Source organism: Lonchura striata, chromosome 6, assembly GCF_046129695.1.
Source record: "Lonchura striata isolate bLonStr1 chromosome 6, bLonStr1.mat, whole genome shotgun sequence".
Taxonomy (NCBI): domain Eukaryota; kingdom Metazoa; phylum Chordata; class Aves; order Passeriformes; family Estrildidae; genus Lonchura; species Lonchura striata.
Genome location: NC_134608.1, coordinates 28,156,802 through 28,176,506, shown reverse-complemented (window position 1 = coordinate 28,176,506; position 19,705 = coordinate 28,156,802). Strand labels below are relative to the sequence as shown.

At 35.2% G+C, this 19,705-nt stretch overlaps 2 long non-coding RNA genes across 4 annotated transcripts in view; one reads left to right on the top strand and one right to left on the bottom strand.

The window, feature by feature from the left end:
• The window catches only part of LOC116183733 (uncharacterized), a 186,131-nt gene that overhangs the window by 14,228 nt on the left and 152,198 nt on the right, over positions 1-19,705 (bottom strand). For all 3 annotated transcript variants that reach the window (XR_013340159.1, XR_013340161.1, XR_004148416.2), the window contains one exon: positions 13,963-14,018. This is a non-coding gene — a long non-coding RNA (uncharacterized LOC116183733). The remainder of the gene's footprint in view (positions 1-13,962; positions 14,019-19,705) is intronic.
• The window catches only part of LOC110475291 (uncharacterized), an 89,547-nt gene continuing 70,211 nt past the window's right edge, over positions 370-19,705 (top strand). Inside the window, exons 1-3 of the long non-coding RNA XR_002466249.2 lie at positions 370-522; positions 3,045-3,156; positions 13,176-13,239. This is a non-coding gene — a long non-coding RNA (uncharacterized LOC110475291). The remainder of the gene's footprint in view (positions 523-3,044; positions 3,157-13,175; positions 13,240-19,705) is intronic.

Here is a 19,705-nt window from a genome sequence, read left to right as displayed (position 1 = left end):
GAATTATTTTTAAGAAAATACTAAAATGTTTTATGTGCTTATTTACATGTATTTATTATATATATGCAATTGGACATACATGAATAAACTAAAGAATTCTGTGCTGCTAACAGCTCCTCAAACACACTCTCCCTGGCACTGGGATCAATTTTTCAGTTAAAGATATTATGCTATTTTCTGCCATGTACAAGCACAATGGTCACTGAATCACTTATATATGTGCTATAGCAAGGACTGCAGCCTTATTTCAGGACAAATTAAAAAGTCATACAGCAGATAAATCTGAAAAATACCATTATCTCTTCCTTCCTGAACTAAGGCCCACCATCAACAAACTGAGATGTTTTCTTTTTTTTTCCCAAGAGGGATGCAGATTCCTGAAGAGTCAGTTCCTCCCAAAAGCAATGCAGGACTTGGACCATACATACTGGAGCAAGGACTTTGATCCTCCATCTGGAAAGACACAGTCAAAACTCTGTCCTTTCCCTTCATCTTTGAATCATGCTTCCCAGTTTCATAATGGTAAGTGCCCCTGTCAAGCATTTTGTTTCATTTCAAGCTTTGAAAATTAATAAGACTTCTGCAAAACACACAGTCTCCTTGGTCACTGCACCCTCCCAGACTTTTCCATATGTTATCAGTACAAAAAATTGTACAATACAAAATTGTACAATACAATACAAAATTCTGTTTGCTATCTTCAGTTTGCCCTACTGACATCTAACTACCTCTGCTCTCTTTCCCTCCCATTTTATACCATAACATGAAATTACGACAGATAAAAGGACTCCAGCTGGTAGCTCTAAAAACTGACTAGACAAGTTTTAGATGATGGGAATTCTGAATAGCAAACTCTTCCCTTATACAGCTTATACTCTCTCTTCCCATCTCAAAAAGATGGGACTGCGGAATTCAGTATCAGGAACAACTTTTTTGGAATAGAGAACTTTTCCCTTTGTGTCTCAAAGCCAGATTTGCAAACCATGAAATTCCCTTCAAAAGGCCTGTGAGTTTTAAAATATGTAATTTCCCAATTACAAGTGTCTCCAGTCCCTCACACAACTCTAAAGCTTTATTATCTCAGCTTTTGTGATAGATTAGGCCAGTTGTGACACAACACATGTGAAAGGAATCTTGTCAGGGTAAAAATTTAGATGTGTTTCTCTCAGGAACACGTTCTTATCCCTTGCTTTAGGTACGTTTAACTAGATTCACAGATTTCATTAGGTTAAAATCAGAAGGAACCTTTTCCAGCATCTAACCTGACAATATACACAGCAGAGACCTCTAAGTTTCTCCACTCTACCTTGCACTTCACCGGCACCTATCTTCTACAAAGATTGAGAGTCTTGAACTGAAACCCTCAAGAGACACTGAATTCAGCATTCTCTTTACTAGTTTGTTCCAGGTGTTAATTGACTCTTCTCTACTCATTTTTAGTTTCAATATGTCTGGCATGATCTACTGAAATTTTTTATGGTTTCCCCTTGTTATACCACATAGTCCTTTGCTATTCATCTTTCTCCCTCCACACTTATACCATGTAACCATGCCAACTCTCAAAACTCTTCAATAAACTACACAGATTTTTCTCTTTTTATTTATTGCTGTGGAATATTTTTTTTAATTCTCTGTATTTCTATTGGTGTCCACTTTGAAATGCAAACACTAATACTACATAAAGCATTTTAATACAATCTTTCCCAACTACAGGGATAAATGTTCCTATCCCTACTCATGTCTCTATTTACAAATTCAATATTATAGTATTGCTTTGTGTTATTGCCTTATTTTGAGAGCTGTTGTTGAATTATCTACCCATTATGAATATGAACAATTTCTGAGCCACTATTTCAGGCTGCAGTAGATGTGGCTTATATTTCTTATGGTTAGGTATGTGATTTTAGATGTTTTCATTGAACATTTTTTCTAATTATTTTAGTCCACAATTTTAAAAATTTAATTTTTTATGCTATGTTTTTTTTCCATTTCCATACTTGCCATTGAGTCAATCTTTAAGTCAGTCAAAGAAGTTATCACTGGGCTTTATATAGGAACACATTTAGGTTGCATTTGGAAAGATACAATTTTTATATCTATCAGCTAATTCTTAATCTGCTAGACTTTTTTGTTTTACTAATACAGTAATAGTGATATTTACCATAAGAAAAATGCTCTTTCTTCATATTAATGATGAGATGATAAAAACATAATCAAAAACTTCACAGGAGATTCAGAATTGTATCCAGAAAAGTGCCTATGGCAAAGCATGGAGTGGATTAAAAGGGCTGCAATCAAAAACTTCTGCTTGCTTATGTGGCAAGAAAACACTTGCTTACCCATGTGAGAACAGAAGTGCCTAATATTACTTGACCTTAAAGTTATATTCTTTCTATAGATTCTACTTTTGGCACAAGTTTAATATTGTGCCAGTACAAACAGATGAGTATTTCTTATACCTAAGCCTCTGTGATATGTAGAAATAAGTGTGGATTAACCTCACTGGACTTCAGACATCTGCTGTACAGATGTTCCATCCAAGCTAGTCACTTGCTGTTTCAAGAGCAAAATATAAAAGTTTCGAAAAGAGTTTTCCAGTTCATTTCAGAAGTGTATACATAGGATGAGATGTTCTTCTTTTTTGTTCAATTGTGACAAGTCTGCATGATTCTGTCATGCATAGGCATCTATATTTGGTTATGAGGAATCTATCTTAAGCTGCTACATAGCCTAAATCCTTGAGAGCTGTGATGCAATTCTCATATTTTCAGTGTGTTTACAAATAGGGGTATGAAAATATTTATTTAAAGAAGATTCTCAAATCTGCTTTTGATATTTGCTCATAATCTAGAGGATTACACTCACAGAAGCATGTAAAGTTGTTTCAGTCCCATCCTCAGCCTGACAGAAGTTATAGCTCTTCATATATAAGAATTTTCCCTCAAAATTATGGGAGCTGAGAATTGCGATTTCTTCCAGGCTTAGATTTCTTGGACAGTAGTTTGGATTTTGATAATGTCATATATTTTCTCTCTGTTCCCCAGCTCCAACAGTCAAGCAACTGGACATATGGATACATCCTCATGCAATACAGGATGGCAGTGATACATAATGCCTAGTACATGCAAATCTCCAACTTGAAAGGAATTCAAAAAGGTAATTAGAGTTAAACAAAGGAAAAATTTTGTCAATCAAACAGATAAAAATACACACACAAATCCAATTCACCCTAGTTCCAAACTTAATTGTGCAAGCTGTTAAAACACTTGCAAAATATTGGTAAACTAAACTCCATTTTACTTTTTATAGCCTCTGCTTTGCTGTGCACATGCTTGTTAGTTCATTTACATAGAAATGAGTCTCAGAGACATAAAGCTTTTCATTTTCACTGAATAAAACTTATAAGCATTATGCATGCTAAATTGGAAAGAGAAAGAACTTCTGAAGAAAAAGTTATATAGCTCTGTGATTTATTGAAAGAGAATTTTCAATTAAATCTGGAAATTTCTGTGTTTGTAAGAAGAGAATTGTGTGTTTCTGCTATACCTAAACTGAGAATTTACTGAAACAATAGTGTTTCCATTGTGTGATTTGCAGGGTCCGTGAAGTTACTATTATTATTGAAAATATGGAGATGTAAGCCTAACTTCTGTTAAAGAAGTGAGTTCTGTGGAAAAGATATGCTCACACATATTGTCCTCAAGAAAATCCCAATATATCTCAATCTTCTTTAGGAAGAATTGACTCCTGTGTGACAGGGAAGACAGCCAGTAAAGGATGTCTCATGTCCTTCTCCTGAGGCTGTCCTAACTAATAGAATCCACCAGCAATACAAAACAGAGTACAATCATAGAATCAGATAGTAGTTTGGCTTGGAAGAGACCTTTAAAGACCACGTAGTCCAGCCGTCCTGCAGCAAGCATGGTCATCTTCAACTGGATCAGGTTGCTCAGAGCCCAGGCAAATCTGACCTTCAGCGTTTCCTGGGTGGGACATCTACCAATTCTCTGGGCAGCCTATGCCAGTGTCTCACCACCTTCATTGAAAAAAACTTATTTATTATATCTAATATATAATATTTAACCTAAGTTTACCCTCTTTTTGTTTAAAATTGTTACTCCATGTCCTGTCATAATAGATCCTGCTAAAAAGTTTGTCCCAGACCTTCCTACAAGGCCGCCTTTAAGTACTGGAGGGATACAATGAGATCACCCCAAAGGCTTCTCTTCTCAAGCTGAACACTGACTCTCTTTGCCTTTCCTCATAAGAGAGGTGCTCCATCCCTTTGATTATCTTGGTGACCTCCTCTGGTGTTACTCCAGCAGCTCCATGCCCTTCCTGTGCTGGCCCCCCAGAGCTGGTGCAGCCCTGCAGGTGGGCTCTCAGCAGAGCAGAGCAGAGGGGCAGAATCCCCTCCTGGCCCTGCTGCCCACGCTGCTCTGGATGCAGCCCAGGACACGTTTGGCTCTCTGGGCTGGGAGTGCCCATGGCTGGGTCATGTCCAGCCTCTACCCACAGCACCCCCAAGTCCTTCTGGGCAGGGCTGCTCTGGTCTGTCCATCCCCAGCCTGTGCTGGTACTGGGGGTTGCCCTGACCCAGGTGCAGCACCAGCACTCGGTCCTGTTAAGCCTCAGGAGGTTCCCATACGCACACTTCTTGAGCTTGTCCAGGTCCCTCTGGATGTAATCCCATCCCTCAGGGGTATCAACCACACCACTCAGCTTGGTGTCCTCAGGTTTGAGTTGGGGACAAAAGCTTTTTTTTTGCCATCCTGTTGGAAGTTCCATGGCTTTTCTCTTTTATTCAATGTCTGCTTAGACAATTTGACAATTAGTGTTACAGATGCTAGTAAGAGACCAACGTAAGAGAAGAAATGCATGAGCATTTTCTGTTAATGTTCTGGTAATGCAGATAGAAACTCAACATTGCTCTTGCACCCTTACGCAAGTAAACCAGAGGAAACACAAACAACAAGTTAAATCAATGCTATTTGGATTTCTTCTGATATTAACACTGTTATTTTCAAATATTTGCCTCTAAAATATTTCTTTCTGGTGAGGGTGGTAATTTCTTTTTTAAAAAATTTGTATTTCAAATCAGTTTTAAATAATGTCTGGAATTCTTAGGATACACTTCTTTTTTAAAAAATACAAATGTAGAATTACAGGTTTGATTTTACATAAATCCAGTATTTTAAACTTGCAAATATATTTAATACAGGCATGGAATTACATACGTATTATATGAAAGTATTGGAATATAAGAATATTGCTTACACACATATGAATATTGCTTTTTATCACAATGAAGTTTCAAGCAAGGTATTTTTAGAACCTTACCAGGTATAAGTTTTTATGAATAAAGATGGAAAAAGTTACCTAGATGCTTAGATTTTTTTTTACATTATGGCTTTTACTGAGTTAGAATCAGACATTGTGATGGTGTTGATATATTATGTTATACCATGGTCACAATTATAAACTTATTTCTAAACTCAATTCAATTCAAAATTTATCCAATTCATATTGAATAAAACCTCACCCTAAAAGCTCTCAAAGAGACTATTATAAATGACAGCATGATGGCTTTCATAAGTGAACAAAATAAAGGAGTATAAAATACTGTAAATAATTAATGTTTGTGCTATGCATGACTTCGTCTATCTTCCTTACCAATTTTGACCTTTTCATCTAACTTAATATACATTTTTTTGCAGTAGTATTTAATATAAAATTATGCTGCCTCATAAACTGATATCATAGCTTCCAAGATTTTGATGGCTTATGTCATTGTAATAAGAAAGACATTTTAACATGAGCAGGCATCTTTGTATGAATAGTGCGTAACTGAATCTGCACTATTAGCATTATCAGCATGGATATCAGTCAGACCTTAATAGCAAAACACAGGTACATCCTTCCTATGTTAGGTAATACTCAAGGATGATAACTGGACAGAAGAGTGATGAGTGTCTAACTACCTTATATACCACTTTAGGTATCTAGTGGATCAGCTGAATCAAGATTTTCTATTCCTGTTGTCACATAAAGAAGACATTTCAGAGTATCAGATTGGTATTTTCTCTTCTGTAGCATTTTATTATGTAAACAAAAACCTCTGCTCTGTTTTATTTCTGTCCCCAGACAACAGCAGTTATTAGTCATTCTAGAGCCAGATGTTTATTGGGTGTAAATCAGGATAAGGTTTTATAGAAACAGTAATATAAACAACCTGACGTTTTTGGTGTCCTTGGGCTATGTCTCAGAGTTATACTAGAAATAAGAAAACAGCAGAGAATCAAAAACCACAATGTGAAAGAGAAAGACTGAAAATATTTGGCTTACTCACAAAGATTCAGTCTCTGTAAATTCTGGAGATATAAACAGTGGCTAAAAAGGACTTGTTTTTCTTTGATTTACACAATATATTTATTATCCTTAAGCCAATCATAATGAGATGCCTTACAGACCCATGTGGGGACTGAGAAGGAAGATACCAATGTCATTTTCATGGTATTTTTTTAATTAAGATTTTTCATATACAGTATGTAAAACATTAACACTTTTTCAGCACACAAGACACGAACAGGGTCCTGAACCTGCTGCAACACTTGGAAAGCATTTTAGAAAAGCAGAAAATTTTAATTATTAAAAGGTTACATGGGTGGTTCTGCTCTGTTTGTCCATAACACTCTCAATATGGCGTAATTGTCTCTGCATTCTAACACCCAGCAGCAACAAACTGTGCTGCTTCCACACTAAACCAGGGTATTTTCCAGCAGTCAGCTAATTGAAAAACTGTAATAAAGTATAAAGCATGTATTATAGCCCCATATGATTCCAGCTTATGCCAGCACTTTCCTTGCTTCTTCCTAGTTTCTCCTGTATTGTTCCTGTATTTCTCCTTCCATAGTCACTCGGATTCATAAACTGATCTCACACATACCAGCATTTAGTCTGTTTAAACATCCTTTTATGTGAAATAAACACAGTATTTCATGGAAATCACCTTTCTTTTTACATGCTTTACTATTTAAGTAGTTTCCAGTGATTACAGAATGCCCAGTCATAATGTTAAAGGGTTGAATCACATTGCCTATAATTTATAGGGACAACATTATCATGTGGAAAATATGCTCAATACTCCACTCTGTTACTGTTATTACTACTGCCTTCACAATTGTTGCTTAGCTACAATTCTTTAATTCTGAAAGCTTAAAGTTAAGCATCATAATTCCAGCATTTCCTGGTGAAGTGAGTATCCAAATGAAGAATTCTCAAGTCACAGCTAAAGAAGTAGTTATCCTTTCAGGATAAAATACAGTAATTGCTTTATAGCACTCAGCAGGAATCTGTGTAGGCAAAATGCAGAATAATGGAGTAAAATAATGAGCCAGAGATGAAATTTATCCAGAACTGAATTTAGTACCTTCCCATGACAGAGACAGATGAGGCTGTACCCCACCACAGATTACATATGTTTTTATGGTATGACTTCACACTGACTCACTGATGGTGCTACTTACCATGTTTCCAAATCTACTTCCAGCTGCAACTAGTTGTTACTCAGATTTCTAAATTCAGAGTGACGTACTGGCCCAGACATGGCCTTTCTAATTTATAAAAGCTGAAGAGACTACAGTATATGACTATACTGCAGCAGTAACTTGTTGACTTTACTACTCAATAACTGAGTCAATTGTTTTCTGTATCTTGCCCTTTTCTTTGAACTAACCCATCTTGCTTAGATTCAGTAAATACCCTGTTTCATCCACTGCACCATAGATCTGTACTCCTAAAATTCAGGTGAAACATTTTTAAACTGCTTATACATTATCTCCAAGAGCAGCTCTTTCACCTTTGTTCACATCCTTATCTAATTGTGCTGACCTTGAAAGCATGGGCAGATCGTTCTGCTTAATCAAGAATTGGCAAATATTATAAACAACTCAGACCCCAAATGTTCTAAATCTATCCCATTGACATCTTATTCACCTTCCTATACTGAAGAGCACTGAAGCTTGGAAATAACACTGAAGAAATTGCACTACTATTAGAAAGCTGGTGATATTACTATTAATTTTGGCATGTTCTATAGAACAACAATATTGATTTGTGTGCTATGATTATGAAAAAAGGTTGCCTTTTACTGAGAATGTACTTGAAATTTTTGACAACAGGAGAAAAGGCGTTTTCTCACTCCTGCTGGGAATGCTCCACTGCAACTTTAAAGCATCTTCATGTTATGAATATTTTTATATACTTTGTATTTTCGATTACAAGGAGTTTTCACAATAATTTGCTAAGGCAATCATTACCAGCACTTTTGAAGAAATTAGCATGACAACTTGTAATGCACATGGAAAGAGGGCAAGACCAAATCTCATTCAAGTGGACATTTCATTCAGTCATTTTCCCTGGCCTAACAGGCCTCAATTATTCTGGATATACTAAAGTCTAATTTAGGTTTAGTGCAATAGTATATTTAGTAGCACCATACTCAGAAATCTATACTACAGAGTAATAAAGAAATACAGAGTGCAATGTAACACTTGCTCTTAATGTAGAAACATAAGCACCATATAATTAATTTTTTATGCTTTTCCATGCACAGACTTTTGTTGGGGGGCACTCTGAAGAGTCATTGTTTTCAGTTAGTGCTAATTAAATGGAAGCTGAACATGTTTATACCAATTTTGAATTAAGTTCTCCATTTCTATTTTAAAGCAATTAGCATGCTTTTGTGCTATTCTATTAGTTGCAAAATCAATCAAAGAAGCATTCCATTATTTTCCTTTTTCTTAAGTCAGAGACATCTTCCACAAGGAAACAAAGACAGGTTCAGTCTCTTTTGTTTTTCCTTTCTTTCATAGGCTATTCTTTGTTCATGGGAAAATTCTTTTGGTTTTTTTATGGAAAATGGACATAGTTTTGCTCTGAGGAGAAATGAACTCTGCTTTCCTACAGGCAGTCAATAATTGCTTTCTACAAAAAGGAAGAATAGCTCCCATCACTCTTCACAGATAATATTAAAAATAATAGCTATGTTTTCCATTAGTTATTTTTATTATGGTAAATTATTGCATGTAGCCAGAAAATCTCATTTAATTTGTAGAAAGAATTGTTCAATATAGACATTTCACAGTACCCTTTGTCTGATGAATGTCAAAGCCAGTACCTGAGTGACTAGGTTGTAATAAAATACAAGCAGTCACCTAAAACCACAGCCTTAGATTCTGACTGATCAGCACCTTGGATTCAACCTTACCACTCTCCATTTTCCTAGCAGTACATGAGCAAAAACAGGTCACTTTTGGTCAAGTCAAATTCTTACCTATGCTTATGGTCCTGTCTGGTTTAATGTGGTAACAGCTGCTCTCAGAGGAAACCCAATCAGTAGAGTCCATGAACAGTATGAAGGTAGTCCTGCTGTTTTCTTCTTAAACTTCATGACTGGCAGGTATAGTAACAACTTATTGACTAGGTGACACACTATATTGAAATTTAATCCCCACTCACTTCCCATTGCCTAAAATTATCTGAAGATATCTCCCACCTTAGAGGAACTCTGTGCTTTACAGGAATATAACAGTGGCTGTTGCCTCAGTTTAAAAGGTCTGAAAACAAAGACCATGTCAGACTTCTTCTGGACTTCTCCTAATCTTTGTACTGGAAAATCCCATGTATCTTGTCCATTGTTTCCAAAATGACAGATCCCACAGATGTGTCTTAACAGCACCAAGTCTTTATAAGGAAGAGTGAAAAGAATCTTTTCTGACCAAGACCATAAGATCAACGTTTTCTTGAATTTTAAGGGACCCCTGTCATCAAGATTACTCCTATGTGCACAGTTAACAATTGGAAGCTCTCTGAATATTGTGAATACCTTGAAAAGCAGTTCTGAAATACCTAATTCTCCTTCCCTACCAGGATCCCAGGAACTGTAATTTCTAGATTTTTACCATGGAGACTAAACTTCTAAAAGCTATAAACCATTTAGCATCGTGACCAGTGCAGACACCTGTGTCATTTAGTCCACGGGGTGTGCCAGTCCAGGGACCGTGTATTCTTGAGCACCATCTAGTGAGATTTTCATGGTTTACAGATGCACAGACTTAAAACTCTAATGTCACAGCTCTTTGCTATGTTAGAAAGGATTTTAAACATGAACTCATACTTTGGCTAAACTTTTCAGTGCTGTAGAGAGCCTTGGGCTTTCTTTTCTCTGGAGTGTGCAAGGGAGTAAAGAACTCTGAGCTATTACGACAGTTTGCTGGTCGGTTTCCAAGATATCTGCCTAGCTATGAGACCTTTTGCCTGTTATTTTGTTTTAGGAAAAATTAAAAACGGTTTTCAGGTTTCTCAAAGCATAACAAGAAAAATACAAAAATAAGAGACAATGTATTTGGGAAACTTTGTGCCTGGAAGTGGAATCTAAGATAGGGAAAACTGTTTCCTGAGAAATTATCACTTGAAATCCATTAACTGAGTTTATAATAGGAATAAAAATCTTCCAAGTACATAATAAACCCAACATTTTTAACTGATCTAAAACTTAATTTATACACATTTCCAGCTATAGTCCCATTTCCAGATACTTTTCCACAGAAAAAGAAAAGTTAATATCTTAACAAAAGTCTTGTTTACAGAAAAAATTAAGTAGGATACAGCATCTCTTTATGATTGCTCTTAGAGACGTTTTTCTACACATTTCTATTCACTGTATTTGAAGCACGATTCCTTGCAGTGGGACAGCCAGGTTTTACTATCTCAAAATGGCTTAGAATTGAGAGAAAAAAATATTATGTAGAAAATAGTTGTAACTGACATGACAAGTAAGAGTAATAAAATTCTTTTCTATAGCTTTTTTTTTTCATAGGCAAATTTTGAGGATAATATATTAGTGGTTTATGTATGGGCAAAGCTGAGCCTTTTCATAAATGAGGTAAATCTTGTGCCTCTATTCTTAAGTACTTGTGTTGTCCAAGACAAGTTTAGAGTATGTTCTAATAGGTAATCACTTAAAATACCTTTTCTTTTTTCTGAGAAAATGCAGAAATAACACATTTTAAACTCAACTGCATAGTACATTTAATGTTTGCTGTAGGATATTCCTAAAATTATCACTAAGAGAAACAGCAAATAAAACCTCCAAAGCCTCTTGCTTTTTTTGACTTTATTTAGTCTTTATTTTGGAAGAGAATAATATAGCTAGGAGTTCATCAGAATTTGCCATCATGATAACATGCTTAGATGATGAATTATAACAAGATTAAAATTGCAATTTTAGTACTCTTATAGTATATCCAGATACTGTACTTTACCTGTATTAATGAATGGAAGACTGTCCATGACCCTTGAGGGGTCATGTATTTATTTCTTTGTTTTCCCAAGCAGAGAAAGGGAAATCATAATTTCTCTCTGAAATATAAAACTCCCTTGCAGAGGAAACCACCTATACAGAAAGGGGACACTATGCACTATATTTTGGAGTAAAGGGGGAAAAGTTAAAAGATAAATATATTTTCTTCTGCAAAGTTCTTCTTTATTGGGGAATTATTTTCATAGAAGGACCTGAAAATATGAGGACAATATAACAGAAGAGATATCTAACAATCAATACTAAAATTACAACCAATGTGTCAAATTTCATCATTTCCCTGAATTCTTTTGGGGAAAATGGCATAAGATCTGTAAAATTTTCCTGTGTCAAGACTATAGGTATTTGAAGGGCAGATGTACTGACCATAAATGTCAGGATTTTGATTATTTTTGCACATATCTGCCTGATGATTACATGTACACAGATACATCTTGCCCAATTGATGTACTTTATCACTGATTATTTATTACCAACCACAAAGATTTTTGGTTTTACTTCTTTAGTGTTTGGGGTGGGGGGGTTGATAAAGCAAACTAAATTTGAACTGCCTATGAGATTTTCCTTCCTTTGAACTTGTTAAAAATTGAGAGGACATGAATTCTAGTTCAGTCCTCTCATTAAAAATTGGTTGCATTTGACAAATTTTGGCTCTTTTAGGGGTTTATTCCATATTTGAGAATATTTGTGCTCTGCTTGTGTTGTGTTTGGTGCTTGGTGGAAAATTCAAAGGTTCACATTATCCAACACAGCCTTCATTTTGGGATATCTCAGTTCCAAGAGATCTGACACAAAGCCCTGAGAAGTTAGCAGCACCTACAGACATCACCATCCTGAGAAGTTAGTCTAAACTAGTGATCTCACTCTACTGCAATTTTATCATCATTGGTCTTGTTAAGTTCTCTGCTACTTAACAAAAATGGTCAGCCTGTGTGGAAGACAGGGTGGTCTATTTTTTGCCACAAAATAAGAACTAAGGAGTGCTCCTTTAAACACTCAGGTAACACACATGAAATTAAACCCAAAAAAGTCATATGTTTAGTCTATGAATCTTAAAGCTACAGGGTATCATGCAAATCAAACACATGCAGAAGTCTAAGAAGTCATTTGTAAAACTTCAGGAAGTTTTCAAGGATTGGTAGATATTGAGCCTGAGAAGAGTAAGAAACTGCATGTTTGTTTATAACATCCTTTCAAAAATCACATATTTTAAGCAGGGGAAAAAAGAATTTTCATTTTCCTTATATTGATTCAAACAAGAACTGTTACTAGCAGAAGAAACATTTGGCCATTTGTCTGGTATATGATCCGTATGGAAGTTTTGTTCTTCCCTAAAAATGTTTTTGATGTTTCAATACTATGACATCAGAGCAGAAGTGATCTGAGTAATTTCTATTGTACAGCAATGGCATCTGTCATTATTCACATCTGCTTTGGAAAGGAGATTATTTCAGTTAGTCATTTTAGTCATTTTAGTTCACATAATAAATATTAAAAGTAATCATTAAAAAGCTTATTTAGTAGAGATTGATCCTTTATTAATATTCTCATGACTCAATCCATCCCCAGTGCTAGATAAATTAATGATCCCTTCCTAGTTTTTATGTATCAGAATAATCTCCTTCAAGAGTTCCTGACTACAGCTTCAGGGTAATTAACTTTACCCAGATTCCTCTTTAGTCTATTTCAACTTCTGCAAAGTAAAAGAACTGAAATTCAACATATTTCTTTTGGGACAGTTGTTACTTAAAATTTTTTATGCCGCTAATATTGTCATCCCTTTGTGTGCCCAAAGGTGACGTTATTTTGAAGCCTGGAGAACACTAATTAACTAACACAAAGAAATGGTGGCATCTTCAGTAAGTACTTGCATGCAGACTTTGATGGAAAAGGTTCTGGATTCCTGATTTTTGCCTACAGAAAATATTAATTTGTATTAAAAGAGGATATTAATCTCATTATATTTGTTATAAGAGAACTTTTTCAAGGCTATATCCTGATAGTTATATTCTTTTTAAATGAAAGATTGTGGAGATTTGTTTGGGTTTTTTTTTTGCTTGTTTGTTTGCCTTTTGGTATTTTGTTGGGGTTTCTTTTACAGAATGAAGGCTGGTTAAAATTGAGCTCTCTCCTTTGTTAAATAGTTGGACCCAACAACATCAAATGAGCCCAACTACATGGGAGGTTTCAGGTTCTTTAAGTTCCCTGCCACAGAGACAGAAGCCTAAACTCCATGTTCTCTATCTTGAACCAGAACTCCCAGCAGTTCCAAAGAGTAACCTGGAAGTTTAAGTCTTAAAAAAAAAAAAAAAAAAAAACACCAACAAAAAAAAACACCAAACACCACAAGAATCGCAGACTCAGGCACTCAGGCAATCATAATTCCAGGAAACATCATTTCAGAGCAGAAATACTTGTTTCACTGATAGCTACACAGTGTTTCTTATCCTGCCTTGCTTGTAAGATTTTTTTGTCACTTGGTTTTGATTTAGAAGGAGTCCAGATTTTCACATCTCAATGCTTTTGAGAAATAGAATTCTCAAGTTCAGACCAATTCTATTAGCAGTTCTAAAATTACTAACCTCAGCATGTTCAGAAAGTGGAAGAGTAGAAGGAAGAAAAGTCGCTTCAGGAAAACCTAGGAAAAGCAGACATGCAGTGAATGTAAAAAATAGGCATGAAAAAGGTATTTTGCTTCAGTGTCTATTTTCACAAAAAAAAAATCTCAGAAAGGGTACAGAAAGTTAGAATAATTTTATATCATATGGGCAACCCCTGTATATAAGAGCATTAGTATTCTCCAATGAATATGTCACATTATAAACTCTAAATACATAATATTTGAGTCCTTCTGATCACTGATTCTCTCCTGAAGATGGAAAGTCTTGTAGCATTGATGAGTGGTATGTCAAGGACAAGCTATTTTGAGTGCCAATATGACAGTAGAAATATGAAGTTATGATTCCTGCAACACAAGTGCAGATAGTGACCTACATGTTGACCCGTATTCATTGATGGGAATATTCCTTTCTTACCATAAGTCATTCCACTGGCTTCAGTAAGAGTCATGTCAGTGGCCTAATTCAATGCATTACAGCACAGAAATCTAAAATATCTATATCTAAAATATCTATAAACATGAAAAATTAACCAATAAAACACCTCTGTCTCCTGCTTCTTTTATAACATCTACATGTTCTGAGCTTATTAAATTTAAATGAGCCTAAAGCTTTTAGCTGCACTGTTCATTGTTTTTTCTCTGTGTGCCTTTGTGAAACAGCAGGAGTGTTGCATGCCTTTGCAATATTAATATTTCTAAACATCTGCCATCTCCTATATGACTTCGCAGCTTATCTGTAGAGGAAGCCAAAAGGAAAAAAAAAAAAAAAAAAAAAAAAAGTGAAACTGTAGTTTAAAACAAGTTTCCACAAATAAATCTCTACTAGCAGCATTCTCTGAAATATAATAGTTTCAATAATGCGCCTCTTTCTATTGTAGGTGTTTTAAAAAGGTGAATTTAATTAATTGAAGAGACAAACTCCAGCAGTGTGAAATGACCCAGCACAGAATATATAACCCTGCATAATCTTTATTTTCACTCTCACAAGATTACCATGTTTATAAATTTTCAGCCAGACTTGAAGGAGAGATTTAAAAATTAAGCTCACTGAGACACATGCACACACATGCATTCAGCTCTGCCTTTGGGGATTTACTCAGAAAAATGACATTGAACAGCACACTGCAACCATGTCATCTTGCAGTTATTAGACATTACAAACCCATAAAAACAAAATGGAGATAGTTCTTATCACTGACCAAAAGGAAAAAAAATAAACGGGAGAAAGGCCTGTTTCTAAAACTGTTTTGTATTTAATATTTAAATTACATGTTTATTATAAGATTCAAAATGGACCTTTTTATTGTGCTGTGAATATTTGATTCCAGCACAGGAAACCTATGCACATTAAAAGTAATTATAAATGCCCCAAGTAAATTTTTATCTCCATTCTGTATTTTAATTAGTTTATTGCTTTGTTTTTACTGCTTTTTATGAAAACTGTTCAATTGCACATTGATTGAAAACATTATTCAATTCCCAGAGTCCATTTCTTTCAGGATGATTATATTTAGAAACCAGCTTATGTCACTCTATTGGATTGTGACTTGTTTAATTTCCTAAGAAAGTATGTAATTTTTTAAGTGTTATGGAAATTAAGAGCTTTGATATTCACATTTATATACTTAGTAGTTTTCATGTTCACTGTAATCACGGCAAAACTTGTAAGATAGAAGCATATCTTGGCTTTTGCACATACAACAATAATCATTCTTGATAATGTATATTTATGGGTTTGACTTTCAGTAATTTCTTTTATTTTGTTCTATGTATTTTTATTTTTGTAAGCAGTCTTTACACTTGACCTAACCTTCTTCAGGTAAAATAGGTAAACCTCAGCTGCATCTCTGCTGCCTCTATTCATCACCTCTTTATGTAGATGCAGAGGGTTGGAAAATTCATCTTTTCTTTCACAGGTAATTTCCAAAGCATAAAAGGTCTAGAAGAAGGCTGGTCTTAAATGACAGGACAGTGTGAAACCAGAAATGAGCGCAACCAGATCCATCACAGCTGAGAAGTGCAAGCCTGCCAGAGGATTTCCCCTATAGTCAGTTTTGGGAAAGTTTAAAAAACCAACAATTAGTAGAACTTTCTTTTTCAAGGAGAGGAAAAAAGTAGTATTACCTAATGAGTGTAGTAAAGCTGAATTTTTTCTCTGTCTCACATCTGCACAGGGGAAGTAAGGTGTAGGGATGATGCATTGATCATATAATTTTAATTCCATATTTTTCATTAATATTTTGGATTTTAAATTATTTACCTCAAGTAGAGACATTATAAATTTATTACTTTTATCAATCAAGCAGAATTATGGACATATCCCGTGCAGTTAAGCACCAGTTTTGCAGTTAAAGCACAGACTCAATAGATTCAATTTCAGACAGATGTGAGTGAGAAAAACAGCAATCCTTTCCAAATTACAGCATTTATTTTTCATAGATGAAATTGAATTTGATGAGGTTTTACAAGTAAATTGGTAGCTAATTTAACATCATAGTAATGATGCTAAATTAACTTCTCCTTGAAGAAGTCCAGTGGGGTTTTTTTGGGTTGGTATTTTTTGTTCTTCAACCAGATAGCAATATTACAATGGTTTTGGATAGAAGAATATATACAGACATATAAACTTTGTTATGCATTTATCCCAAATATATGTATCAAACAAAGGAGAAGATAACCAGGAACTCATTGTTTCTTGGAACACAAAAAGATATGAGATTTAGACCAAAAGCAGCAGAATTAAAAGAGAATGATACTTCCTTGTATAAGCTGCAACTATCACATGGAGCCCATTGCTATGGGACATTTTACCTGCTCTAAGCAACAGAAATCCTCACAAAGGATGAAAAAAAATTCATGCAAGAATTTTCTGTAAAATATCTGACAAATAACCACCTATCAAATAGGTCTATCAAGAACTACACAAACATTATATCCATTATAAAAGGTCCTGGCTTACTAGAAGCTGGAGGTGAAATTTCAGTCTGTTCTTATCCTGCATTCACAGGCCCCATAGTGACTTCTGCCAGAGCTGGAGAACTGGAATAAGATGAACACTTTGTTGTAGCCCAAGTTAACCAGTATGGTTTTCTTAACACAAATTTAATTATTGAAATATTGCTGAAATGGCAAGCTTTTGAACAGGTGATAAGGGAAAGATTTGATTAAATAATCAGATAAAAATGTTGTATAACAACATTTGCTTTTGATATTCTTGATAATAAAAATTTCCTTTTAAATTAAGCTGAAGAGTAGCACTTTCATCAGGCAATTGCACATTGAAAAGTCTGTTACATATGATTTCTATCTCTTTATTTTAGTGAGGTTGAAATATGTGCTTTCTTCTGTGTCATGCTCCTTTTCTTCAGACTGTTTTTTCCTTTCATTGCATTCAATAAGAATAAAATGAAGACTAACTTTCTCTAATGTAATTATTGTCAGTTGTTCTCACTTGTTTTCAGCTATATAAAATAGCAAAATAATATTTTGTCCTTTTTGCACCTTAGGAGAAAATGGGGAAGCTGACTACCCTTGTAAAGTGATTACTCCATTCTACTGGTTTAATTAATAAATCCTTTCAGATGGAGGTTACCAGGAAAACAAAAAAACAAACAAACAAAAAAAAAACCAAAAACAAAACAAAAACAAAACAAAACAAACAAACAAAAAAAAAAAGCAAGAAGAAAAAAAAGGTGGAAGGGTATCCAAAAAGTAAATTCTTTTTTTAAATCCTAGGTTGTCAAAGTAAGAACAGTTACATTGCAACAGAAGCATGCAGCAGAATGAGGCACTTCCCAGAGGCTTGCCTGCATCCTGCCAACCTAACATCTGTAAATCCAACAGTTCACATCCTTAGCCACATTTTTTGGACTCTTTAATATCACATGGTTTTTAGTTGTGTTCATTATTACCAGGGGTACCTATGTTATTTAAGGACAATTAAAAAAAAAAGAAAGCTACCTATTCAAAACAGGTTCTTTTAAGCAAAGTAGCACATGCTAAACATTGGCTATAAGAAACTGAGCATCTCAGGCCCAGGTATGGCATTCTGTTTAGAGCACAAAGCAAAGGCAGGAGTGGGTGTCAGGCATGCACAAGGTGTGAAGTGCAGCTGGAGCCACAAGCACGAGGTTTTCTGGGGGAACAGCAAGGTTGCATTCGGCTTCCTACAAGTGATTTGTTATGAAAAGAGTTGGACTGAAAGATCTTAATCAGAATTATTCAATAGCCAGTATAGGTAGCTATAACTACTAGTACAGTATAGTGCACTATTTTTTAAGCAATATTGAAGCAAGCAAAAAGGATTATAAAGTAGAGATTGATACTACTGATAATCTCCAGCTCAAGAGAAGTGCTGGCACTCAGGGCACTACCAGCAGCTTTTGCAGGCAGCTCTCCCTTGACAGTGGAGACACACGTGGTGTCCCAGAGGCTTTGATCAGGGCTGCATCTTACCGATAGAGCTGGGAATACAAAGGTGGCACCACAAGTCTCTGGCCCTGTCTGGAGTGACACAAAGGTCAAAGACTTCAACCCACACCCACGTCAGGATTTGTCTGTTCAGCCTGAGGTCTCAGGGCTCTCCTATACCCCACACTGTGGTGGAGACCAGCATGACTTTCCAGGTGTCCAGACTACATTGGCAGGTGGGATAAACAGGAGAAAACAAGCTCTTTATTGCAGTCTCAAAGTGCAGAGCCCAGATGTAAGACATGGAAAGAGGATCAAGCACATCTGCTGAAGTAGGCATGTAGGGAGTCTTGCAATGGTGGAGCCTGGGCCAGCTCGTGACTTGTATCAGTGGCAATTTCAAGTACTTGCCACCAGAGCATTCGTAGAAGTCATAATTTGAAAATAAACACTTAAGGAACTTAAATAGCTAAATTTGCTATTAATGACTTTAAAACAAGTGTATGGTTCTGATTCATGAGCATTATTTCTAAATATACAAAAGATGTCTGAGGTAAAGCAAACATGTGGATTCATTTTCCTCTAAAGAGAAAAAAACAAAATCGCCTTCTTCCCAGGGTAATCCTTTTAGATTACTTGACTACTTGAGGCGGTCTTTTCAAATCTGCAGGTGCAGGTTTTCACTATATAAACCAATAACTGAGAAATCACCAAAATAAGAGACATGGGGAAACCTGTAGTTGTGGAAAATTTGGAATATTTTTTAAAATTAGTGTTTGCAGGTGAGTAAACTCTCTGAAGATTTATATTACCCAAACACTCAGTATTATATACTTGGAGACTTTTCCTTTACAGGTCGCAACAGGAAAGGGAGGTTATTCACAAACAGATGCTCTTTGGTACATAAAATGAGCTCTGAATGTACTATCTAAATTTAAAATAACCTTATTTAGATCAACCTACTTAATGAAGAATACTCAGAGGTCACTAAAACTTTGATTTTTCCAGTTATTTTATAGCTAGTACTTCAAAAGCCATCTAAACTATAACAAGATAGATAAATCAGATTGTTTTTAGTGGTCTACTGTGTACATTTTAATATAGGTAATGAGAGTATCCAGTAAATCAGACTTCGGAGGAATTTGCACTATACTGTGGTATAGCCTCAACCTTATACTACTAGAAAGATCGCCAGTTTGATAATTAATCAACATCTATTTTCATCTAAATAATATATCTGATTAAAATTTACTTTTTTTAAGAACTTAAAACTATATGATGTTGATTATAGATTT